The sequence below is a fragment of the Mus musculus genome, chromosome 9 (assembly GCF_000001635.26).
Source record: "Mus musculus strain C57BL/6J chromosome 9, GRCm38.p6 C57BL/6J".
Classification (NCBI taxonomy): domain Eukaryota; kingdom Metazoa; phylum Chordata; class Mammalia; order Rodentia; family Muridae; genus Mus; species Mus musculus.
This window is the reverse complement of record NC_000075.6, coordinates 117,303,709-117,330,317: the sequence shown is the minus strand read 5'-3', so window position 1 is coordinate 117,330,317 and position 26,609 is coordinate 117,303,709. Positions and strand designations below refer to the sequence as shown.

At 42.2% G+C, this 26,609-nt stretch overlaps 1 protein-coding gene and 1 long non-coding RNA gene across 2 annotated transcripts in view; one reads left to right on the top strand and one right to left on the bottom strand.

Annotated features, from left to right (window-relative positions):
* Positions 1-16,336, bottom strand: part of Gm39451 — a 39,903-nt gene extending 23,567 nt beyond the window's left edge. The window contains exon 1 of the long non-coding RNA XR_871331.2: positions 12,728-16,336. This is a non-coding gene — a long non-coding RNA (predicted gene, 39451). The remainder of the gene's footprint in view (positions 1-12,727) is intronic.
* The window catches only part of Rbms3 (RNA binding motif, single stranded interacting protein), a 1,057,168-nt gene that overhangs the window by 299,596 nt on the left and 730,963 nt on the right, over positions 1-26,609 (top strand). The window lies entirely within an intron of this gene.

Sequence of the window (26,609 nt, the reverse complement as noted above, 5' to 3'; positions counted from 1 at the left end):
TTTTCTCTTAAAGGGAAGTTCCATCTCGCTTGCATGGCCCTTTCTGTTCTAAGTCCTTCTATCATGCCTGCATTAGCCGAAATCATGCTGTTTCTTATTTTGCTTCTTTTAAAGTTTCCCATATAACACTTCTAGGACCAAGGACTTTATAAGTCAACTATAGACAAATTCATGGATTTTTTTTGTTTTAAATCTATACCCTTCTGTAAACTATGGGCGTTTTCACCCCTTCATTTGTCATTCCTGTCTTTATTCCTACAGGTCCCTGCGTCCTTTCTCCCATGACAAAGCATCCTCCCTCCTTGTTTCCACTCAGAGTCAACTGGTGCCCACTTCCAGGTTGGAGAGGTGTTTTTTGACACCCTCTTAATTTTGAGTTATTTATGGTATCTCTTTCTCTAGCATATTCTTCTTGGCTCTCTGTCTTCTTCCATATTGAAGCGTTGCTTCAGGCCCAAGGATGTTCATTATACAGATACGTGGATTTATTTTCTAGAATAAATGTGATTTAAATGACAAACTACTTGTAATACATTTTCAAAAGTCATTATGTCTTCCATACTTCATTAATTTTTCCTTTTGAAAACTATTGTGTATCCCTTGATGTTCCAGGATACTGGGCTGCAGAGATCAACAAGTCCTCTTCCATTGCAGGACTGGACTTAAGTAGTGTACCTATAGATCATTAGAGCATGCAATCCTGATATGCAGAAGTCAGGACAGTGTCATGGAATCTTAGAAAATGGAGTTTGCCACCCATGGAGACAGCTGTCATAATAGACACAACAGCAAGGTCTAGAGCACCTAACAGGAAAGAGTTGGAACTGGTGAGTTCTTGTCTCTGTTCAAATTTCATTCTTCTGGGATTTCTATGGCGTTCTAAATTTCTGCTACCTGCAAACTTATGTGTTAGTTGCACAAAGAACATGTCTCTGTCCTTGAGTAGCACATTCACCATAGGACACTGTGAAGAGATTTCATTTTTTATAGTGTATGGTGGAGAGCTGTACTCTGAAGTGTTGTGTTGACTGGACTGTGAGATCACATCTAGATTCATCATAAGATCTGTGGTCAGCTACTGATGTCTTATATGGTGAGTTAGAGGAAGTAGGGGTATGTAGACAACATGTGTACTCTCCTATTTTAGTCTTGAGAATAAAGTAATAAGTTATCCCAATCCTTATTAAAATTTAAAAAAAAAACTGAATTACTGAAATAAAATAAACACCTTAAAAATCAGAGTGTAGGCCTGAGCATCAGCAGCAGACATCTTGGTTCTGGGAACCCACTGAGTGTATTCTGCACAGGCCCCAGACATCCGGCCACTTTCCCGGCCAGAGGAAAGGGGTCCGCCCAGCTCGGGAGCGCTTTGCCTGAACATCTGCAGCAGACATCTTGGTTCCGGGACCCCGCCGAGTGTATTCTGCACAGGTGAGAGTATGGAATACAGAAGCTAAAAGCTTCTGGGACAGGCGGGAGCCACAGACCTTCTAAGGCAGCCACCTTTTTGGGCCCCAGACAGCTGGCCACTTTCCCGGCCAGAGGATAGGGGTCTGCCCGGGCCGGGAGCACTTGGCCTGAGCATCAGATGCATATATCTTGGTTCCAGGACTCCTCCGAGAATATTCTGCACAGGTGAGAGTGTAGAATACAGAAGCTAACAGCTTCTGGGACAGGCCAAAGCAACTCAGCTTCCGGACAAGTCCTGTTTTGGGCCTTCGTCTTCGGTCAGGAGGGAGGTCCTAAGGCCAGATATCTGTGCACCTTTCCTGTAAGAGGAGAGCTTGCCTGCAGAGAGTGCTCTGACCACTGAAACTCAGAGGAGAGATCTAGTCTCCCAGGTCTGCTGATAGAGGCTAACAGAATCACCTGAGGAACAAGCTCTAGCCAGAGACAACTATAACAACTAGCTGCAGAGATTACCAGATGGTGAAAGGCAAACGTAAGAATCTTACTAACAGAAATCAAGACCACTCACCATCATCAGAACGCAGCACTCCCACCCCACCTAGTCCTGGGCACCCCAACACAACCGAAAAGCTAGACCCGGATTTAAAAGCATATCTCATGATGATGGTAGAGGATATCAAGAAGGACTTTAATAACTCACTTAAAAAAATACAGGAGAACACTGCTAAAGAGTTACAAGTCCTTAAAGAAAAACAGGAAAACACAACCAAACAGGTGATGGAAATGAAAAAAACAATAGTAGACCTAAAAAGGGAAGTAGACACAATAAAGAAAACCCAAAGTGAGGCAATGCTGGAGATAGAAAACCTAGGAAAGAAATCTGGAACCATAGATTCGAGCATCAGCAACAGAATACAAGAGATGAAAGAGAGAATCTCAGGTGCAGAAGATTCCATAGAGAACATTGGCACAACAATCAAAGAAAATACAAAATGCAAAAAGATCCTAACTCAAAACATCCAGGAAATCCAGGACACAATGAGAAGACCAAACCTACAGATAATAAGAGTTGATGAGAATGAAGATTTTCAACTTAAAGGGCCAGCAAATATCTTCAACAAAATTATAGAAGAAAACTTCCCAAACCTAAGAAAGAGATGCCCATGAACATACAAGAAGCATACAGAACTCCAAATAGACTGGACCAGAAAAGAAATTCCTCCTGACACATAATAATCAGAACAACAAATGCACTAAATAAAGATAGAATATTAAAAGCAGTAAGGGAGAAAGGTCAAGTAACATATAAAGGTAGGCCTATCAGAATTACACCAGACTTTTCACCAGAGACTATGAAAGCCAGAAGAGCCTGGAAAGATGTTATACAGACACTAAGAGAACACAAATGCCAGCCCAGGCTACTATACCCGGCCAAACTCTCAATTACCATAGATTGAGAAACCAAAGTATTCCACGACAAAACCAAATTCACACATTATCTTTCCACAAATCCAGCCCTTCAAAGGATAATAACAGAAAGAAAAAAAAAAAACAATACAAGGACGGAAATCACGCCCTAGAAAAAGGAAGAAAGTAATCCCTCAACAACCCCAAAAGAAGACAGCCACAAGAACAGAATGCCAACTTTAACAACAAAAATAACAGGAACCAACAATTACTTTTCCTTAATATCTCTTAATATCAATGGTCTCAATTCCCCAATAAAAAGACATAGACTAACAGACTGGCTACACAAACAGGACCCAACATTCTGCTGCTTACAGGGAACCCATCTCAGGGGAAAAGACAGACACTACCTCAGAGTGAAAGGCTGGAAAACAATTTTCCAAGCAAATGGTCTGAAGAAACAAACTGGAGTAGCCATTCTAATATCGAATAAAATCAACTTCCAACCCAAAGTTATCAAAAAAAGACAAGGAGGGACACTTCATACTCATCAAAGGTAAAATCCTCCAAGAGGAACTCTCAATTCTGAATATCTATGCTCCAAATGCAAGGGCAGCCACATTCATTAAAGACACTTTAGTAAAGCTCAAAGCACACATTGTATCTCACACAATAATAGTGGGAGACTTCAACACACCACTTTCATCAATGGACAGATTGTGGAAACAGAAACTAAACAGGGACACAGTGAAACTAACAGAAGTTATGAAACAAATGGACTTAACAGATATCTACAGAACATTTTATCCTAAAACAAAAGGATATACCTTCTTCTCAGCACGTCAGGGGACCTTCTCCAAAATTGACCATATAATTGGTCACAAAACAGGCCTCAACAGATACAAAAATATTGAAATTGTCTCATTCATCCTATCAGACCACCATGGACTAAGGCTGATCTTCAATAACAACATAAATAATGGAAAGCCAACATTCACGTGGAAACTGAACAACACTCATCTCAATGATACCTTGGTCAAGGAAGGAATACAGAAAGAAATTAAAGACTTTTTAGAGTTTAATGAAAATGAAGCCACAACATACCCAAATCTATGGGACACAATGAAAGCATTTCTAAGAGGGAAACTCATAGCTCTGAGTGCCTCCAAAAAGAAACTGGAGAGAGCACACACTAGCAGCTTGACAACACATCTAAAAGCTCTAGAAAAAAAGGAAGAAAATTCACCCAAGAGGAATAGATGGCAGGAAGTAATCAAACTCAGGGGTGAAATCAACCAAGTGGAAACATGAAGAACTATTCAAAGAATTAACCAAACGCGGAGTTGGTTCTTTGAGAAAATCAAGAAGATAGATAAACCCTTAGCTAGACTCACTAGAGGGCACAGGGACAACATCCTAAATAACAAAATCAGAAATGAAAAGGGAGACATAACAACAGATCCTGAAGAAATCCAAAACACCATCAGATCCTTCTACAAAAGGCTATACTCAACAAAACTGGAAAACCTGGACGAAATGGACACATTTCTAGACAGATACCAGGTACCAAAGTTAAATCAGGACCAAGTTAATGATCTAAACAGTCCCATATCCCCTAAAGAAATAAAAGCAGTCATTAATAGTCTCCCAGCCAAAAAAAGCCCAGGACCAGATGGGTTTAATGCAGAGTTCTACCAGACAATCAAAGAAGATCTAATTCCAGTTCTGCACAAACTATTCCACAAAATAGAAGTAGAAGGCACTCTACCCAACTCATTCTATGAAGCCACGATCACTCTGATACCTAAACCACACAAAGATCCAACAAAGATAGAGAACTTCAGACCAATTCCCCTTATGAATATCGATGCAAAAATCCTCAATAAAATTCTTGCTAACCGAATCCAAGAACACATTAAAGCAATCATCCATCCTGACAAGTAGGTTTTATTCCAGGGATGCAGGGATGGTTTAATATATGGAAATCCATCAACGTAATCCATTATATAAACAAACTCAAAGACAAAAACCACATGATCATCTTGTTAGATGCAGAAAAAGCATTCGATCAGATCCAACACCCATTCATGATAAAAGTCTTGGAAAGATCAGGAATTCAAGGCCCATACCTAACCATGATAAAAGCAATCTACAGCAAACCAGTAGCCAACATCAAAGTAAATGGTGAGAAGCTTGAAGCAATCCCACTAAAATCAGGGACTAGACAAGGCTGTCCACTCTCTCTGTACCTATTCAACATTGTACTTGAAGTCCTAGCCAGAGCAATTCGACAACAAAAGGAGATCAAGGGGATACAAATTGGAAAGGAAGAAGTCAAAATATCACTATTTGCAGATGATATGATAGTATATATAATTGACCCTAAAAATTCCACCAGAGAACTCCTAAACCTGATAAAAAGCTTCAGTGAAGTAGCTGGATATAAAATTAACTCAAACAAGTCAATAGCCTTTCTCTACACAAAGAATAAACAGGCTGAGAAAGAAATTAGGGAAACAACACTCTTCTCAATAGTCACAAATAATATAAAATATCTTGGAATGACTCTAAGGAAGTGAAAGATTTGTATGATAAAAACTTCAAGTCTCTGAAGAAAGAAATTAAAGAAGATCTCAGAAGATGGAAAGATCTCCCATGCTCATGGATTGGCAGGATCAACATTGTAAAAATGGCTATCTTGCCAAAAGCAATCTACAGATTCAATGCAATCCCCATCAAAATTCCAACTCAATTCTTCAACGTATTAGAAAGAGTAATCTGCAAATTCATCTGGAATAACAAAAAACCTAGGATAGCAAAAACTCTTCTCAAGGATAAAAGAACCTCTGGTGGAATCACCATGCCTGACCTAAAGCTTCACTACAGAGCAATTGTGATAAAAACTGCATGGTACTGGTATAGTGACAGACAAGTAGACCAATGGAATAGAATTGAAGACCCAGAAATGAACCCACCCACCTATTGTCACTTGATCTTCTACAAGGGAGCTAAAACCATCCAGTGGAAGAAAGCATTTTCAACAAATGGTGCTGGCACAACTGGTGGTTATCATGTAGAAGAATGCGAATTGATCCATTCCTATCTCCTTGTACTAAGGTCAAATCTAAGTGGATCAAGGAACTTCACATAAAACCAGAGACACTGAAACTTATAGAGGAGATAGTGGGGAAAAGCCTTGAAGATATGGGCACAGGGGAAAAATTCCTGAATAGAACAGCAATGGCTTGTGCTGTAAGATCAAGAATTGACAAATGGGACCTCATGAAACTGCAAAGCTTCTTCAAGGCAAAAGACACCGTCAATAAGACAAAAAGACAACCAACAGATTGAGAAAGGATCTTTACCTACCCTAAATCAGATAGGGGACTAGTGTCCAATATATAGAGAGAACTCAAGAAGGTGGACTCCAGAAAATCAAATAACCCCCTTAAAAAATGGGGCTCAGAACTGAACAAAGAATTCTCACCTGAGGAATACCAAATGGCAGAGAAGCACCTGAAAAAATGTTCAACATCCTTAATCATCAGGGAAATGCAAATCTAAACAACCCTGAGATTCCACCTCACACGAGTCAGAATGGCTAAGATCAAAAATTCAGGTGACAGCAGATGCTGGCAAGGATGTAGAGAAAGAGGAACACTCCTCCATTGTTGGTGGGATTGCAAGCTTGTACAACCACTCTGGAAATCAGTCTGGCGGTTCCTTAGAAAATTGGACATAGTACTACTGGAGGATCCAGCAATACCTCTCCTGGGCATATATCCAGAAGATGTCCCAACTGGTAAGAAGGACACATGCTCCACTATGTTCATAGCAGCCTTATTTATAATAGCCAGAAGCTGGAAAGAACCCAGATGCCCCTCAACAGAGGAATGGATACAGAAAATGTGGTACATTTACACAATGGAGTACTACTCAGCTATTAAAAAGAATGAATTTATGAAATTCCTAGGCAAATGGTTGGACCTGGAGGGCATCATCCTGAGTGAGGTAACACAATCACAAAGGAACTCACACAATATGTACTCACTGATAAGTGGATATTAGCCCAAAACCTTGGATACCCGAGATATAAGATACAATTTGCTAAACACATGAAACTCAAGAAGAATGAAGACCGAAGTGTGGACACTGTGCCCCTTAGAATTGGGAACAAAACACCCATGGAAGGAGTTACAGAGACAAAGTTTGGAGTTGTGATGAAAGGATGGACCATCTAGTGATTGCCATATCCAGGGATCCATCCCATAATCAGCTTCCAAACGCTGACACCATTGCATACACTAGCAAGATTTTGCTGAAAGGACCCAGATGTAGCTGTGTCTTGTGAGACTATGCAGGAGCCTAGCAAACACAGAAGTGGATGCTCACAGTCAGCTATTGGATGGATCACAGGGCTCCCAATGGAGGAGCTAGAGAAAGTACCCAAGGAGCCAAAGGGATCTGCAACCCTATAGGTGGAACAACATTATGAACTAACCAGTACCCGGGAGCTCTTGACTCTAGCTGCATATGTATCAAAAGATGGCCTAGTCGGCCATCACTGGAAAGAGAGGCCCATTGGACAGACAAACTTTATATACCCCAGTACAGGGGAACGCCAGGGCCAAAAAAATGGGAATGGGTGGGTAGGGAAGTGGGGGGGGGGGTATGGGCGACTTTTGGGATGGTATTGGAAATGTAATTGAGGAAAATACGTAATAAAAAATATTAAAAATTAAAAAAAATCAGAGTGTCTTTTTACGGGTATTTCTCCTCCATAAATATAAAATCTGGATCTCAATGGTTTAACTTTTTTAGCAACTAACTTACTTTCTATATCCAATAAAAATCCACCCACTTGGGCTAGAGAGATAGCTTAAGAGATAGGTTAAGAGTACTGACTGATTTTCCAGAAGTCCTGAGTTCAGTTCCCAGCAACTACATGGTCGCTTGGCTCACAACCATCTGTAATGGGATCTGATGCCCTCTTCTGGTGTGTCTGAAGACAAAGGCAGTGCACTCACATACAATAAACAAACAAATAAACAAACAAACAATACTTTGAATGTTCTGAGTTAAGTCTAAGGAAGTCTTCCTTCACTTTCTCTTCCTTCAACACGTACAGTATTCTGCGAGGACACAGCTGTTGACCTTTTAAGCAGCTGTCCGTGGCCCACCTGCCTTAGAACACAAGGCAATTCCACATGTCCAGGTGTGAACACCTTAGAATAGGTTCGAGGTGGATCTGCTTCATTCTCAAGTGTGGCTGAGGAATGAGCACTTTCGTAATGAGTGGGCCTCAGGTATCCAAGCCTACATGCAGGGCTCTGGGGCAATGGCTGAGTCAGTTAGCACTCTCCGTGCAAGCTGGAGGGCCTGAGTCAGATCACCTGCTTCCACATAGGAAGAACAGCCAGGTGCAATAACTGGTCTGTGACCCTAATCGTGGTGGAGAGATGGGGTAGTAGAAGGAGGGGGATCCCTGGTACTTGCTGCCTGGCAAGCATGACCAAGTCAGTGAGTTCTAGAGTGAGTAAGAGAGTCTGTCTCAAAAACAAGGTGGAAAGCAGTAGAGGATGGCACATCCAGTGTAGACCTCTGGGCATGCGCGCGCGCACACACACACAAGCTCATTCATGTACACATACACATAATAAATAAAAATAAGAGAAACATTGCATACACATACATTATCAACCCGTTTGAAATGTCTAAAATGTTATTTCCTTAGTTAATATATGCCAGGACTTTGGGAATCTTTAAGCAATACCAACTAATACGCAAAGAAGTGACCTAAAAGGCAAGTAGAGAGAAAGAACTAACAAAAATGCCATGCATCCATTCATTTCTTTCAGAATTTAAACTCTGAATTATTACAGAGAGAGATACAGTGTGTCCAGAGGGCCCCCTCACCTCCTGACCAGAGCTCTATGTGAGGGGTATAGTAGATGGTGCATAGACTATGCATCTCTAAGAATAAAATTTCTAGCATTTTTTTATCATCGTCAACAAATGTTCTGAGACTGAACATCCATGAACTTCACATGACTAAATGGGGTGGGAATTCCCCCCTCCAGAATAAACAGCCTCCTTCCTGGACGCCTATTGGTATAAACTTGGGGTGAGTTTGTTTTAAGATTTAGCTTATCTGGCGTCTCCCTTGTTTGAGGCTGGAAACTGTTTTTCTCTCTCAGCCTTCATAGAATTCCTCTACTTTGATGGCTGGAGAGTAAGTGTTAGCAGTTCTTGAAAAATTCACACCTAAGAGGAACTATTGGGAGGCCTCTAAAATGTTATTTTTATTTGTGCATATTTCTAAAATAAATATGTTTTGGTAGTAACTATGGTTAGCACACATGACAATTTATGCTCTCCTGATAAGAAGAGTTCCCAAAGGGAGAATTCCCTTTTGTAAGAAAGCCAAAAAAAATTTAAGAACTACAAAGAAAAAAGAAAAAAGGAAAATGCATAATAATAGTTAATATTCAAAGCAAGGCTTAGCATGTGATGTACTGTTTATTTCACATATTTGTTTAATGTCAGTGGGAGATTTGAGGTACATTATTTTATCTACTTATCACATTCCCGGAGAGATAGTAAAATTAATCAGAACAAGTAGGCTATAATCTGAGGATCTTCGGCAGTTTAGTGAGATTTAAATAATATCTCTATTTTATCTAAGCCATTCGTGTTTGCTAAATGTGTTTCTAGGTCAGTATCATCTTGTCTGCATAAGTACTTGGCATTTTCTAAGCCATTTGAAGTCATTAGTTCATCATTATGAAGATAATTCTGTGAAGGATGCAGTGTCATGTTGTCTAATGGGAGAAGAGGGGACTGGAAGCCTCAAGGACTTGGCTTTCATCACCCTGGACTGGGAAGGAAGGAGTTAAGGAAATGCTTGGTTTCATTCATTTTGGCTTTTTTCATTGTTGAAAAAAAAAGGCTTCAGCCTTCAGAAGCCTACCATTTGAATCTATCTCATTCTCCTACAGGGCATTGCCAAACTGGAGCAGTCTTTGGACATTTGTGTCTAGGATGAGCCTTATGGTAACATTATTGGTAGCAGCTAAAGGTTTGTGTGTGGGAGGGGGAGGTGATATGTTCACATGTGAGGGTGCACCTGTGTGCTGGTGCACATATACATATGTGTGCATGTGTGTGGATGCTAGAGAACAGCCCTATGTCTAGTTTCTAAGGCACCTTCCATTCACATTGGCCTGGAACTTTCCAAGCAGACTAAGCTGGCTGACCAGTGAGTCTCAGGGACCCATCTGCCTCCTCTTCCCCAGAGCTGGGATTACAAACCTATCTTCAATCTCAGCATTTTTAATGTAGGGTATGCACATTGAATTCTGGTCCTTGGGCTTGCAGTGCAAACACTGTACTTAAACAAAATTCTCTAAACATGACTTCATTTAATTGAGAAGATTGCTTTATCAGTAGTTTTAGAGATCAAAAGGTCAGAGTTGAAAGATACAAGCTGACCCTGTATCCTGAAACCATAGTTTAAGCCGGAACAATTTGCTCTGTTCTCTCTCTCTCTCTCTCTCTCTCTCTCTCTCTCTTCTTGTTTTCCAACACACTGTGTGATGAGAAGAATTCATCTAAGTAGGAAAAGCAGAGGAAAGCCCATCATTAATCAGGGTATTATAAAAGCCCTGTCCTAATGCTTCAAATGACTGTTGAACAAATATAATTAAGCTCTAAGAGTAACTCATCAGATTTAGATCATTATATGTTATACATTATAATTTAATCCTTTGGGGTTTGAGTATTACTATAAGAACAGTGCTACTTAAAAAAATGTGGTGTTTCACAAATCAAATGATTAGTAGTTCTAATTTGGTAATGATATGTCTCCTAGAGTAAGCTAAGCAAACAGAGTATGCCTGCCTTTTGTGTGTGGCTCCTGGCCAAGAGCGTGTCTCTCTGGTGCCCCGATGCTCTTTGAGGCTGCTGTCTACAAGCTGAGTTCCCATGTCCACTGGTTCTCATACTTTTGTTTCTAGTCCTGCCCTTCCGGCTCCTAGGACCCACCTGACACTGCTTCATTTCTGTGCATATATGTGTATGTGTGTATATGTGGTGTGTGTGCACATCTGTGTGCATGAATGCCCATGCAGATGTGAGTGCCTGTATGTAGAGGTCCCAGGATTTTGTTATATGTCTTCTTGGTCACCTTCCCATCTTCTAAATTGGGGCAGACTCTCAGAGCTAACTGATCAGGTACTCTGGCTAACCAGTTTGCTCTGGGCATCCTTCTGCCTCCGTTCCCCCACTGCTTGTACTAAAGCTGCACTACTGTACCTGTTGTACATCTACACGAGCACTCAGGATTTAAACTCAGTTCCTATGTGTGCACGGCAAGCCCTACCCACTGAACCAGACCCTCTCCCCCTTTCCATGGGATTTTATATCTGTTCGCTGTCACTGGCATGCCCTGCAGATCTTTAGAAATTTCAAATGCAGCTGGCATACTTGGACAGGGTCTATGGAGTCAATAAGAATTTTAAAGCCAAGTTTAGAAGTGCTGTAATTCAGTGGCGGCAGTGACTCAGGTCTCATAAATGAAAAGCTGTTCTGCAGATTAAAACTAAATCAATATATGTTAAGCGACTGGGTGTCTGCATTCTGCAGGCAGCTTGGTCAACCTCTCTTGTCTTCTGGGTCTGCCTAAATCTTCCAAGCAAATACTATGTAGACATCTAATTCTCGTTCTCCACCACCTTAAAATTTGGGATTTGTGAGAGCTCTGTTCATTTTATTAAGGAGCAAAAGAGCTTTGTAAAGAAACACCATCCATCAACAGGAAGCAATGAGATTCCCCTCCCCCACATTCCACTAGGGCTTTCTTTCTCTGCTATAAGTTACATACACGGTCCTTCCCTGGTTCTGTTGAGACTTTCTTTTATTACTGGACCGCAGTTAAACTCCACCCGATTTTAAGATCAAAAGCCCCAAATGGAAAATGATAATATTTCAAAATGAAAGTAAGCATGGGGATTTGTGTCTAACACACATGGTGATGATTTAATTAATGGTTCACAGTGGTTGTGTTTGGAGTTGGCAGGGCAAGATCATGTGCAAAAGGAAGTTCAATGTTGTCTGCTAAATAACTCACTGGCTGGAAATTTCCTTTCCTGCCTCCAACCTTCTTGCTTGTAAAGACTCCTGTGACACATGTGTGAACCTCTAGGTGAATCCACACATCACTGTGTGTCACTGTGCCAAACATGTGAATTCAGGACATTTGCCAAGCTCTCACCCCTCTCCAAACACCCAGCTCTGGAGGAATAAGCCTGTTGTGTCAGCATTGGCGAAGGGCAGCTTTCCTCACCATGTGGACCTGCTTTACATGTCTGCCACGAATCGCCCCCCACACACACACACACCATGAATGACATGCTCCTATAACTTTTAAAGGCAATAGTACCACAGATTTTTTTTAAACAAAAAACTGTGGCAGATTTCTGTAAAGTGCTTACCTCAGAGGCAGAGAACCCGAGTTCAGATCCTGACACCAGTATAGAAAACTAAACACTGTGACACACATCCAGTGACAGGCCCCAATTCAAAAATTAATCAATCAATCAATCAATCAATCAAGTATGGGCTAATTAAAAATAGTAATTAAGACCTTGCTGTTAATCTCTGACCTCCACATTCAAACTCACACCCATAACCCCCCCCCAACACACACACACACACGCACACACAAGCACACACCTCCGAAAACAGGTGGGTAATAACTGCTGCCCAGTTCACTGTTCTATCTCCTCTTCCCACCATCATCTCCACTATCACCATCACCCACAGCATCACAGGAATGTCTTCCCTGACTCTTCTGTGGAGTAACCTAGCCACCTTTCCAAATTGTTGCCAGAAGAGGCCCAGGTATACTCACCAGAAAGTGCCCCCGGCACAGCCTGTCTTCCCTCAAGCACAGACTGTCACTATGACCACTTAGAATGAAATTTTCAGGACCCAGAAGGAGCTTTTGATAGGATATAGAAGGGGGCTGGATGCCAGCATTGCTTTGGGCCACTCCTCAGAGAGTACTGTTAGGAATGTTTACAATGCTAAGTGAGCACCCAGGCGGAGTCTTCTGGAAGCATGCGAAATTAGATCGCTCATCTCGTCTAGCAACAAACTTGTGTGAGACGTGACTAGAACCCCATTTTACCGAAAGTGAATAGAAGTCAAATAATTCAGCCAAAGCTTCACAGCTCTCAGAGACTGGGCTACACCATGTCCCTCTTAGTTACTAATCTCATTGCTAGGACAAAATGCAAGGAAAAAGTGACTTAAGGAAGAAAGAGTTTATTTTGGCTCACAGTTGAACTATACACAGTCCTTCATGGTAGGAAGACATGGTGGCAGGAGCAGTGGGTGGCTAGTCACAGAGCAGACATCGCCAGAGAGGAGAAAGATGGTGGCTGGTACTCAGCTTGTCTTATCTCATCTCACAGAACAATGCCACCCCATGCACGTTTATGGCGAGTCATCTTGCCTTCTTTACAGACATGCCCAGATACCATCTCCAGACGACCCTAGATCATATCCAACAGCAGTCAAGATGAACCATGGTGTGCCTGCCGCCCAGGAACAAGAAAGGTGCAAGAGACTAGAAATAAAATGGACTTGTGTGAATTATGACTATGTTCTATCGCCTATAAAAAGGAAAGAGCCATCCAGAAGTTGATACTTCACATCTCACATTATTGATGAGAACTTAATCATACCGTTAGACTTTCTTACAAAGAGTGACTCGTCAATCAAGACGTCATCTTGTGATCCTGGCCAGCTGAGTTCCAATCCTGTATGAAAAGCAGGAGGATAAAGCAAAGCTGCCAACCACTCTTTATGAAATGTAGGACCCCCCCTCCTCACTGTTATCAATTCTCAGAAGCCATGCCTCCTCCAGCCAGCCTTTCATCAGCTCAGAGTCACAAAGACCTGTGAGTGATCTGGAACAATACTTCTAGTAGCCCCAGTGTCCTGCTGTAAGTCACACCCTCGCCTATGTTTTAATCACCTGCCTGACTCTTCATAAGCATTTCCCAGGAAGCTGTATGTATAACTAGATTGAGAGGAGAAAGTGCAGACACAAATTCCTTCAGACCCATCCTAAGATCCCTCACTAACAGCCAATTTCCATGTGGTAGATGTCCAGGCTTCTGTAGGACAGGCTAGGTCATGTTATGAGCAGTTTCGAATACACTGCCAGTGTCTATCCACAAGTTACTAGTGTTGACCTGATTAATAAAACAGTAGTTACCTCCAATATCTGAGAAGCCTTTGCTGTGTAGCCTTAAAGATGTGCACTGAGATTGTCGTATGGAATGTTCTAGCGAATCTGTGAGACATCATGTTCCCCACAGAGGCCCAGCTGTATAGCCAAGAACATATACTGCTTCACTGCCTTCTGGGCCTGTGATAGCATTGGATTGTTGTTGTTGTGTTGTTGTTGTTTTGATTTTGTTTTTGTTTTTGTTTTTTTTTTCAAGACAGGGTTTCTCTGTGTAGTCCTGCCTGTCCTGGAACTCACGCTGTAGACCAGGCTGGCCTCGAACTCAGAAATCCGCCTGCCTCTGCCTCCCAAGTGCTGGGATTAAAGGTGTGTGCCACCACTGCCCAACGATGGCATTGTGTTTTCATGCTGATTCTCACTTCATATCAGACCCTTAAAGTGAATCCTGAAGTCATTGCTAGCAGCATCTTAAAGATGGTGACCAAAGGCACACCACTAGAGCAATGCTTCCTTCTCTATGCCTGGAAATGCAGAGTACCACACTATGTCTTTTATTCTGGTAGAAGTATTTCTATTTACTTCAGACCAGTGGCTTCCAGGGATTTCCCAGAGGCAGTGCAACTGGGTCTCCATGATTCTTCCCATCCTGTGGCACTCAGCCTGTGGCAGTAGTAGGTCTCAGCCTCATGCCATGTCATCAGTCATCATCAGTATGAGTCTACCAGTGTGATGACTGACAGAATGATATGTGGAATGCAGAGAAGCTCAGTATGTGCGGTGCAGACTATGGTTTAGAGAAGGAGCCGCCAACCCCAGAAGGACAAAAGAGGCATTCCTGTATTCATGATGATTAAGAGTCAAGTTATCTGGTGTAATGAGAGCAGCAACAGCACGGGGCTATATAAACTCACCCAGAAAGAGGGTATTGAAAAAAAACCAAGAGGATGCTGAAGAGACGTGGGGTCCCTTGACCCTTCCAGCATCTGAGAAATGGTCCAAACAGCTGAGAAATGCTCAGGTAGCTGGGCAGACACCCAGGAAGGCAGGTTAAGCAGGTAAAGGAACCATTCTAAAGAGGAAGCGTTGATAGATGTTCAAAAGCTTGACTGATGGTCTGAGTTAAATAACAATTAAGAATTAAGTGTAGGGATTCAGGAGATGGCAGGTAAGAGCAGCTTAGGAGGGAGGGCTTGAGTGGGGAGCAAGGCAGGAGGCCGCAGAAGCTGGCCAAAATGGATTCAAGAGAGATTGAAAGACTGTCATTGAGGACAGCACCTAGAGGGAGGTCTTTCAATGGGTTTATTGTAAAGAAAATGAAAGAAGTCACAGCAAACTGTAGGGGAGTTAACACAGCATGCCGCAGGTTCATAGAAATGATCTAAAAGGAAAAGGGGAAATATGCTTGATTTAAGAGTGAGGAGCCTGTGTGGTACTGAACTTGGGAGGAAGATGATGAGTTCAAGGCCAGCCTCAGTTGCGTAACAAATTTTATGCAAACCTTGGCCACCCTACCAGTTGCAGGTCACCCTGGTACATAGTGTGTTCCAGGCTAGCTTTGGCTATAGGGTGAAGTGCTGTCTCCAGAAGGGCAGTTGGGATAGGCAGATGGCTCAGTGAGTCAAGTGCCTCCCACTTAAGCATGATGGTCTGAGTTTGAATTCTCAGAATTGACATAAAAGTACTAGGGATGGGAGTCCATCTATAACCCTAGTGAGAGAGACAGAGACAAGCCCAACCTTGGAGCCTGCTGACCACCAGGCTAGCCAGTGAGAGCCAAGCTCAGTGAGAGACCCTGTCTCTAAAGATGAAAGATCAATTGGAGAAGACACCGATGGTCAACTTCTAGCTTCTACTTATGCATGTGCACATGCACACACTTATGCGTGCAAGCCACACACACACACACACACACACATGAACTCACAAATACTCTCTCTCACACTCATGCACGTGCACTCATATGCTCATACACTCACACACACATATACACACACACTCTCACACACACATGCACATACCCTCACACTCACATGTGCACACACACAATTAGCTCAAAAATGAGGAGAGGGAAACTACATAGGTAAAGACAGGTAGCAGGGAAGACTCTTAAGTGGGTTCTGCCATTAGAATCTGCATTTGCTTAAAGCTTACAGCATCCATGGTCAGCCGCAGTCAGGGAATATAAAGGCGAAGGGGACAACTGTGAAACTTAACAGATGAACTGACTCTGAAAGGACACATGTACATGTGTGTGCACATACACCCATGCGCATGCACACTTGTGCCCGCACGTGCGCGCACACACACACACACACACACACACACACACACTCCTCTGCTTTAGCACAGCTACATCATTACGGAAGTATGAAACCTTGAAGGCCAAGTCGAGCAGCTCATAAATATTCATAAGGACCTCACGTTCGTTCCTGTACTTGCCAGGCTGTTCTCAAATATCACGGTAATATCATAGAACCATGAATTCTGCTGTTTGGCTGTAAATTATCTGAAGATCCAGAGAAGCCCCTGTGCAGTTTTATAATGAAAATGTACATTTCAGGATGTACCAAAACAAGGGCAGACTCATTTACAAAACACGGATGCCCTTGATAGCTTGTGGGGGCACCTGCCGAGGCAGGGAGAGGGCCAGTTTCTAGAGTTTACTGTCAAGCTTTTTTTTAAAAAAAAAAAAACCTTGGATTCGCTGATCCCATGTGCCTGACTGTCACCAGGAGCAAAATTCAGCTTTCTTTGTTCTTTCTAGAGAGCGCAGGCAGCAGATCCATTAGGTGTATGGGCCAGGCCCGCTACATCTACCTCTGCACTGGAGAACAGCCACGGAGAACCTGTGAATGAAGGAGTACGTTCCACTCAAAGTTCATGACCGAAACAGGTGGTGACCCAGACTTTCCCTGATGACTCTGGTTTTCCACTTTGTAGATTTGAAAAATAAAAACATATTTATCATGTATCCTACAGGTGAGCCTCTCCAGTACTCAGTGGAGGAAATGATACAACCCAGTTTCTTTCTTTTCTTTTTTTCCTTTCAACTTCTTTCTTTTTTTTTTCTTTTTCTTTTTTTCCTCATGCTGTGTTTAAGAACTAAAAGAAACTTAGGCATGAAGCCTCTTTAATTCCCCCGTCCCTCCACTTTCTTTCTTGTCCTGTCCCTTCTTTTCTTTCTCTTTGTAGTTCACAGGGTCTCATATAGCCCAGGCTGCCTTCAAATTCACTATGTAGTCAAGGTTACCTTGAACTCCTGGTCCCTTCCCTCAGCCTCCCAGGTGCTGAGGTTATAGATACGCACCTTCTTTCAGCCACTTATACATCTTTAAACTGCTCAGCTCATCAGCATACATGAGGAAGTAGGACCCTTGTTCTTAGGGAAATCCCACTTTGAAGCGGAAGGGGACATATGTGCTTTTGTCTCTGCGTTGGCAGGGGGCATAAATTTTAAGGAATCAATAAAGAGAGTTACTCTAAAACACTTTCTTTAATTGAACCTGGTCAATACATGCGTTTTCACAGTATAAAAATTATATTCTGGGGTTAGTAACGGTGTTTGGTGGGTAAAGGCACTCACAGCCAGGTCTGATGACCCGAGTTATCATTCTGGAAGCCACAAAGGGGCAGAGAGAACTGACAGCTACAAAGGGCACATCCTGGCACATGTGTGTCAACATGCACAATAACTAAATGAATATACATTTTTAATTGTAAATCTATCTTCTGGAAAGTTCTTAATTGGTATCCCTAATAGCGCTTCTTGGTCCTTTGAGAAATACATCTTCAGGCTGCCTTGACAGTCTCGTAAGGCCTAACTAATCGATATCAGATCATCTCCTCAGTGAGAACTTGACTGCTGCTACAGCAAGCCCCTTGCCCACTTAAAGGCTAGTTGAAAGCCAAGGTACTCAGGTCACATTAGTTATTCTCATGGGCGTCCATTCGTCCTCTTCTCTCCCTTTTCCCCCATTGGAACATCTCCCTCCTCCTAGTGTAGGATTAGTGTAGCTTTACCCAAGGAAGGAAAAGCCGTAAACAGGTGCTGCAGTGGGAGGAAGAACCATTCCTTCCCGTGCAGTCCACTGATGTCTACTTTGTGGTTGTCTTAGTTTGCCTCACATTTCCACATCCCTGTTTGTCATTGAAAGACGTCAGGATGGGAACTCAAACAGGGCAGGAACCTGGAGGCAGGAAGTGATGCAGAGGCCGTGGAGAGGTGCGGCTTACTGGCTTGCTTCCATAGCTTGCTAGTCTGTTTTCTAATAGAACCCAAGACCTCCAGCCCAGGGATGGCCCCACCAAAAATGGTCTGGGCCCTCCTGCATCAATCACTGATTAGGAAATGTCCTACAGCCATATCTTTTGGAGTCATTTTTTTTTTCTGTTGAGGTTTCTTCCTTTCAAATAACTCTAGCTTGTGTTAAATTAACATAAAAATACAGCCCTCAACTGACCACACTATCATAGTGCTTTCTCCTAGGAAAACTTTCGTTCCTCCCTATTTCTGATGCTGATAACCAACCTGGTAGATAAGGGCATGGTTAGTCCTGCCGTCTTGCTTAGATCTCAGCTGTGCTACCTACTGGCTGTGTGACCTTAACACACTCATCTTCTACTCTGTGGCTTACTTCATCTGTCGGTCAAATGGTGGACACTAGTAGCATCCACCGGATGGATAAAAAAAAAAAGCTAACTTGCCGAGGTGATCCAGACCAGACCTAGCATAGACTACCACCGTGGCTAATGCCAGTGCACATGCTCATAAGTACTGACCACATGGGTACATCCTCCATGTCCACTTAGAAAGCCACCTGTCCTTTTTATATTAGAACTTGTTGGGTGTTCTCGTTCATTAGATTATGTGACCCTTTGAGATTACCGCTAAGACACTAGAAAATGGAGCTGCTGACTTTCCGTCCATGCCTTCTTATCTCCCTCTCTCTACGCTCGACCTTTCTTTCCGTTCTTTCTTCTTTCCTTCTTTCAGAAAGTTTGATAGTGCTATAGTTAGAATTTTTTTAAAAAAATTAATTAAAAGTTAAGTTCCAAGTTAGTTGAAATATACTATCTGGCTGCATTGGTAGACCTTGGGGTCAGTGGAGCCTCGTTCTCAGTTCTCTGGGAACCAGGAGCAGAGAGGTTCAATATCTCAGCTGGGCAGACCACCCAGGTTTTACCTTCAACTTGACATGGCCTAGAATCTCCTGGAGAGTCATAGTGAAGAATTGTCTAGATGAGAGTGGCCTGGGAGTCTGTCTAACAGGGATCTTCTTGATTGCTTTTGATTTTTGGTTTTTGGTTGTTTTTTTGTTTTTTGTTTTGTTTTGTTTTTTTGTTTTTGTTTCTGTTTTGTTTTCGAGACAGGGTTTCTCTGTATAGCCCTGGCTGTCCTGGAACTCACTTTGTAGACCAGACTGGCCTTGAACTCAGAAATCTGCCTGCCTCTGCCTCCTGAGTGCTGGGATTAAAGGCATGCGCCACCACGCCCGGCTTGTCTTGATTGTTAACTGCCCATTGTGGGCAGCTCCATTCCTTAAGCAGGCTGTCCGAAACAGCATAAAAGAGCATGATCTAGTTGAGAGCCAGGGTAAGCAAATATGACTACACACATTCCTTTTCTCTGCTCTTGCCTAGAGCCATGATGTGATTAACAGCTTGAGTTCCCACCTTGACTTGCTTTCAGTGATGGACTGTGACCCCCAAGTGTAAGCCAGTAAACCTTTACCACCCTAAGTTGCTTTTAAATACCGGCAGTTTATCACAGCAACAAAATGAAAGTAGACCAGGAGGCGAGTGCTTGGAATAGTGGGGAAAGGGAAAGGGGACTTTCTTTTTCTTCCTTAATGTCTTCTCTATTCACACTGAAATAAATGTGCTTATAAAAAAAGAAATAAAAATAATTTTTAAAGAACTAGGCCTTACTCATAGTAACAAAAGTCCTACAAAACAAGGTCAGCATCCATAATATCCATCTATGAGAGAGAGTTAAGTGACAGCAGAAAAATTTAGAAGAAAAATTAATTCTTCATCATAATATCTACAGTCTTTTTGTCTTCATGTTGGAAAAATTTAAGAAATTTAGTTATATTTTATTATTCATTATGATAAAACTACATTAGAAATTATGATATAGGGTCCTGAGAGATAGCTCAGTGGTTAAAAGTTCTAGGGCTCTTGCAGGGACTCAGGTTCCATTCCCAGCACCTACTTGCTCCAGTTCCAGGGGGATTTGGTGCCATCTTCTGGTCTTCACAGGTACTGCATACACATGCTACATACACAACATGCAGGTGAAACACCCATACATGTAAAATAATTACAAAATGGAAGTCCTAGAATTCTGTTTGTGTCTCTTAGTGGTTTAAATAAGAAGTAATGGAATATTCCTAGCCCCAAGTCATTGTAAGTGGAAGAATGGTGTTCTGTGTGGCCATGGTTAACCATGGGAAAGTGCTTATGAGTTTAGAAAGTTGTCAGAAGGTGTCATTTTATTCCTTAGAGCAGTAAAACTCCTGCAAAATAATGGCACATACATATACATATACATATACATATACATATACATATATGAGAGAATTCATTATAGTTGTGCATAATGATGGAAGCTGGATTAGGAAACAGCTGTAAGTTAAAGAAACTCTTGGCCATTTTCCTTAAAGAATATGAATTTTGCACCTGGGCTTTATACTATTCTCAGAATATCAATAAGGAAAAAACATCTTTAAATGTTTGGACATAGAGGTTAAAAGTATGTACTGATCTTCCAGAGGACCTGAGTTCCGTTCCCAGTTCCCATATCAGGCGGCTCACAAACACTCTTATCTCCAGCTTCAGGGAATTGGTGCCCACTGCTGCACTCCCAGGACAAAGCACACATGCACACACACATGCATACACACCTACACACACATACACACACCTGCACACACACACATACACATGCACACACCTACACAAACATGCACACGCACACATGCACTAACATGCATACTTTTAAAATAAAAATATTTTTCAGTTTTGTCCTTTACGAATTATGAAACCCTGCCTCCCATATGTGTGTGTGTGTGTGTGTGTGTGTGTGTGTGTGTGTGTGTGTGTGTGTACAGGGCCAGAGATTATAATGAGAACTAAGGTAAGAGAAGTTTAACAAGAAAATTGGCTAGGTCGTAGTAAGCATTGGCTAGGTAATCCATCCGCTAAACACTAGTCATTAAACATCACCCTGACACTTAATGTCCATCCCTGTTAGGTGCAGCCATTGCCATAAATAGAATCATGTCCTGCATGCACCCACCCACCCACCCCTTCTCTTTGAGTCCAGAGCACAGGGCCCAAGAATCTTAAAGCAGAGAAAGTAGAAGAGACAGCCTTCTAGCCAGCTGCCTATCTCAAAGGTAAAAATCAACCTCTCTGTTTTCATCGGATAAGCCGACGTGCACTGCCAGTCCTGCCCTCCTCATTTGTATTGCAAACACACAGCTGGCTCTGAGAGTGATAAAGGTATAAGACAGATGAAACCAGACTTGGCCAAATGGAATGTTCCTGGTGATAGCCTTCAGAAAAGGCTGTAAAGTGGACGTCTCACTTAAAGAGGCAAGGTACTCTTCCCTCTGCACAGCTATGATTCAGTTGTGCTCCGGGTCTGATACAAAAAACATGGTGGTGGGCAAAGCCATTTAGGTTATTTGGAGTTGTCAAGGCCAGTGTTTTCACTGATAGGCTCTGACAATTCCATCCTCTTGTAAATCTGTCATCCCAATGTGGTCTGAGGATGACAGTCTTAACAACGGCTATTTTGTAGAGACATGTGTTTTCTGGAGGACAGAGAAAATGGTAGAGCAAACTCACAAATCTGAATCCAAACAACAGAACCAGGACATAGCAGCTATGAATGTAACTTGCCTTCCTGGTGCTCAGGAAATCCTGGGTTCCGTTGCCAGCTCTGCACACCATGGATGTGTGTGTGTGTGTGTGTGTGTGTATGTACATATGTGTATGTGTTTGTGTGTATGTATGTATAGTACATATGTGTGTGTTTGTGTGTGTATGTACATATGTGTATGTGTTTGTGTGTATGTATGTATAGTACATATGTGTGTTTGTGTGTGTATGTACGTGTGTGTGTACATATGTGTGTACATATGTGTGTATATGTGTGTATATGTGTGTGTACATATGTGTGTGCGTATGTGTGTGCACATATGTGTGTGCATATGTGTGTGTACATATGTGTGTGTTTGTGTGTATGTATATGTACATATGTGTGTATGTACATATGTGTGTGTGCTTGTGTGTATGTATGTATAATACATATGTGTGTGTTTGTGTGTATGTATGTATGTGTGTATACATATGTGTGTGTACATATATGTGTGTTTGTGTGTATGTATGTATATGTACGTGTGTGTGTGTGTGTGTGTGTGTGTGTGTGTGTGTATTGTGGCACACGACAGTAATCCCTGCACTTGGGAAGCAAAAGGCTCAGAGTTCAAGGTCATCGTCAGATCCTCAGTTTCACAATGAGTTCAAGACCGGTCTGGGATATATGAGATACCATCTCAACCGACAAAAGAAACAACAGGAAACTGCTCGTTTGCATCTATATGGATATGAGGACGCTGGAGAGTAAGCAGTCCTGGACAGCTGGAATGATGTGAAGTGATTTGTTGGGAGTCTGCAACAAGACAGCACATTTCCATCTCATTTGAATTCCACTATGCTGCTGAGAAGAGGTGTAAGCAGAATTTCTTCTGTCAGTTCTATCTTTTATTGGCAGCGTGAGCGAGAAACTCGTGCATACACGGTATGCCTCTGAAATCAGACTACTGCTAAATGCTTCAGGTTTTCCTTCAGAAATATTTATCTTTTCTGCTGGTCATTTTATCATTTTGTTGAGATATTTTTCTCCCTCCCCTGTTAGTGAGTCTGGCCCTATGATTGTTAAGTCCCAATTTCTAGGAAACTGGCCTGAATCTATTAGTAGGTCCTTGATAAATATTGGTTGGATGAGTTATTAATGAATGATGCATGAATATTTAAGTTGCTGACCTGGGAATACACTCCTTTCTGTAAAAAAAACATATTTTTTTGAGTTGCTGCCAGACAGCCAGACCCAAGGAGGTTCAGTGGGTCTATCTGAGACCTATGAAGAGAGAGACCTGACCTTCTGTCATGTGTGTCAAATGTCTACTTTCTGACCTGTCAAGTACATAGCAACGGATCAGGGAGGAGTTTATGGTAGACTGCATCAGAGTACAGGGTGTCTAGCGGGGTACAGACAAGTTAAGGACTGTGTAAAAAATATACTGAGCTTCAGTGGCGGGGCATGGGGCCAAGACCCCACCCATAGCTCTTCTTTCAGTGTGAAACTGACACCTGACTTTGAGTTCCACTCAGCATAGAAGACTTTAAAAGAGCATTGCCAAGAATACAACATACCATTATTTGACTTATTCCCTCTGTCTCTGTCTCTCTCTCTCTCTCTCTCTCTCTCTCTCTCTCTGTGTGTGTGTGTGTACGTGTGCATGTGCATTGCATACATGCTAATCTCAAAAACCAACTTGCAGTTGTCAGTTCTCTCCTTCTACTGTGTGGGTCCTGGAAATCAAAGCTAGGTCACTAGTTTTGATGACATCTTACCCATTCAACCATCTTAACTGGCCCCGCCGTGAATTCTTGATAATATTAAACATTACATCTTGATGTCTAATTATGAGACATCACTTTATTCCTGGATCTCATTTATGAATGGTATTTTTGTTACATAGCTTGGCTCTTTGTTCTTTTGTAAAACTGAATAATCCATGCTTGTAGTGATGCTAACAGCTCCAATAAAAGGCAGGTGCAGGACCACAGTCCTCTTTTCTGAAGGGTCTGTTTGTTTGGTTTTTGTTTGGTTCGGTGAAGAGTTCCCCTTTCCCACTTAGGCAAGCTGACGACCTTGCCCCAGCTGGTTGTGTGTGATGTTCCTATGTGGGAGAGTGTGGGATGCAATGTCAGGGAAGGGTCCAATAAGAAATAGGGAGGTCAGATAGCCTCTGATACACAAATATTCTCTCCATTGTCTTCTCTGCCCCCCACCCCACCCTCCGTATTGCCCCTTCTCCAGTCTCCAGAGCTAATATATAATTCTGGAACTCTCTAGGCCTGAACACATACTTACACAGCAAGATCTACACAGGCCAATGTGTTTTTTTTAATTCGTGTGTGTTTTAGAAAATGAGGAACTGAGCTGTTTTCAGTGAATTACCTAAACACATTTTCAAGGTTTCAGAGAAGTAAGCTGAGCTGTAGAGACACTTGTCTTTATGAGCTGATTCTTGGTCAGAGTCCAGGCGCGGTTCTCAGGTCACTTTGCGTATTTACACTCCTGCATCCTTGCGATTCAGTAGTGGCGGCTTCCTTTATTTCTCTCTAGAATTATTTAAAGAGGTCTTTTTCCCACACAGTTTCTCTGGGGGAGGGTGATTTTTCTACTTAGGAGGAGTTATTATATCCCTTGTTTTGAACAAATTAACCCAAAAGCCCAAACTGGAAAAAGAACAGACTGTTTTAATATATTTTAATTTAAAGCATCATTTTTACAGTTAGGAAAGTCAGTCGTGATTTCTAGTGTATGATTCTGTGAGCTTTGAGTCCATGAGCAAGTAACCATTATCCAATTTTCAACCTTCCATATCACTTCATAGTCAAGCCCCTGTCCCTGGAAGTAGCTATTTTTTCTCTCTTTGCAGTTTTGACTCATGCAGAATACCACATAAATTATATCACATACTATGTAGCATTTGACATCGACATTCTTTCACTTCTCATGTTTGAAGTTTATCCATATAACAGATTGTGTCAGTAGAACATTTCTTTTTATTGGTGAGTAATATTCCATTGTATGGACAGACCACAGCTTTATATTTTTTAAAAACTCCATTCCCAAATTAAAGACTATTTTGGTTTGTTCCTTCACCTTTAAGTTCTGAATAACCTACTGGAAACATGTTTCTTCAGACTTTTTGTTTTGTTTTGTTTTGGCTTTGTTTTGTTTGTTTGTTTGTTTGTTTTGTAATAGACATTTTGCTATTTCCTTTTCTTAAGTGCCTATGGCTATAACTGCTGCTTTGGTTGTTTAGGCATATGTTTGACATAAGAAACCACCTTAGAGTCTTCCAGAGAGCTGCACCAGATTGGACTCTCATCAGTAATATCCATTTTATTAACAAATTATAACCCTGACCATCTCTGTGTCCTTTTGAGAGGGGAGTATCCTGCCCAACAGACCTGGGCTGCTATTGCATTATGGGTCTCCTTTCTTAAAACTTGGGTTTCTACAAAAACTAGACATGTGGGGCCGCTCTTCATTTGCATAATTGAAACTTCTCTGTCTTCTTGTGAGTGTCTAAAACAGACACTTTCTGTCTTGCCTTTCTTATAATTCCGCATTCACTGTGAGCCCAAGTTGTTTAGTGTGGCTTGGTAGACCATGAGAGGAAGTCTGGTAAGGTCAAGGTAAGGCTTAAAGCCCTGGGGACCCTGAAGGGACAGTAGGAGTTTCACCTGCTCCTGCCACCAGACCCCTGTCGTGTAGCCATAGCCTACCATAGAGAGAATTGTGACCATCAGTCATGTAGGGTTAGCACCCCCAATCCCTCCCACATGTAGATGAGGCATCCCTAACATCTCAGACCAAGCCAATCGGAAGCATCTACTTTCAGACCCCAACCCACCCCCAAACTGTCTATAAGACCCTACCCAGAAGGAATGAAGGTGAGTGACAGTTACTCTGAGAGCATCTGTCCTGCGAGCTGTAACGCTGCCTGGGAAGAGCATGTTCTCCTGATGTTTTTCCAGGAGAACCTCCCTGTACTCTGCTTGCTGGCTAGCCAGCCTCCCGCCAGCTCAGCCTCTCAGAGCACCAGCAGCTGCTGGGGCAGTGGCACCAGAGCAGCAGAGGAGGTGGCAGCAGCAGCAGCAGCAGAGGGGGCAGAGACACTTCCCCCTCCCCGACCTTTGCCCCTTCTCTTGAACCCTCCCACCTTGCCTGGTCAGAGATCTCTACAGATAGCCTCCGGTTCAAAGTTGGACAATTCAGCACATATGCGATTTGTGGATAGATATCTTTTCTCAGTTTATAACTTGTCTTTATGCTCTTTCATCTATGTCTTACAAACGGTCAAAGGTCTTTGTCTTTATACAAACCTGATCATCAGTGTTTTCTTTTTGGTATCGTGTTGTATGCTGTATCTATGAAAGTGCGCACGCTCTCTCTCTTTCTTTCTTCTTTTTGCCTTTAAATGAGTTATTGGAGGGTTTTGTGCAATGTGTTTTGATCATATCCTCCCCTCCCACAGCATCTCCCAGATTCCCTGTCCCCTACCTACCTGACTTTGTGTCTTTTGTTTTTCCAGCCCATGAAGTCCATTGTGAAACTCATAATATGGATGTGTGGGCTCCACCAGGTGTGCTCTTTGACAAATATTCATGCCTATATTTTTTCTGGTGTTTGTTCTTGTAGGGAGCAAGACTGGGGTCAAGGTAC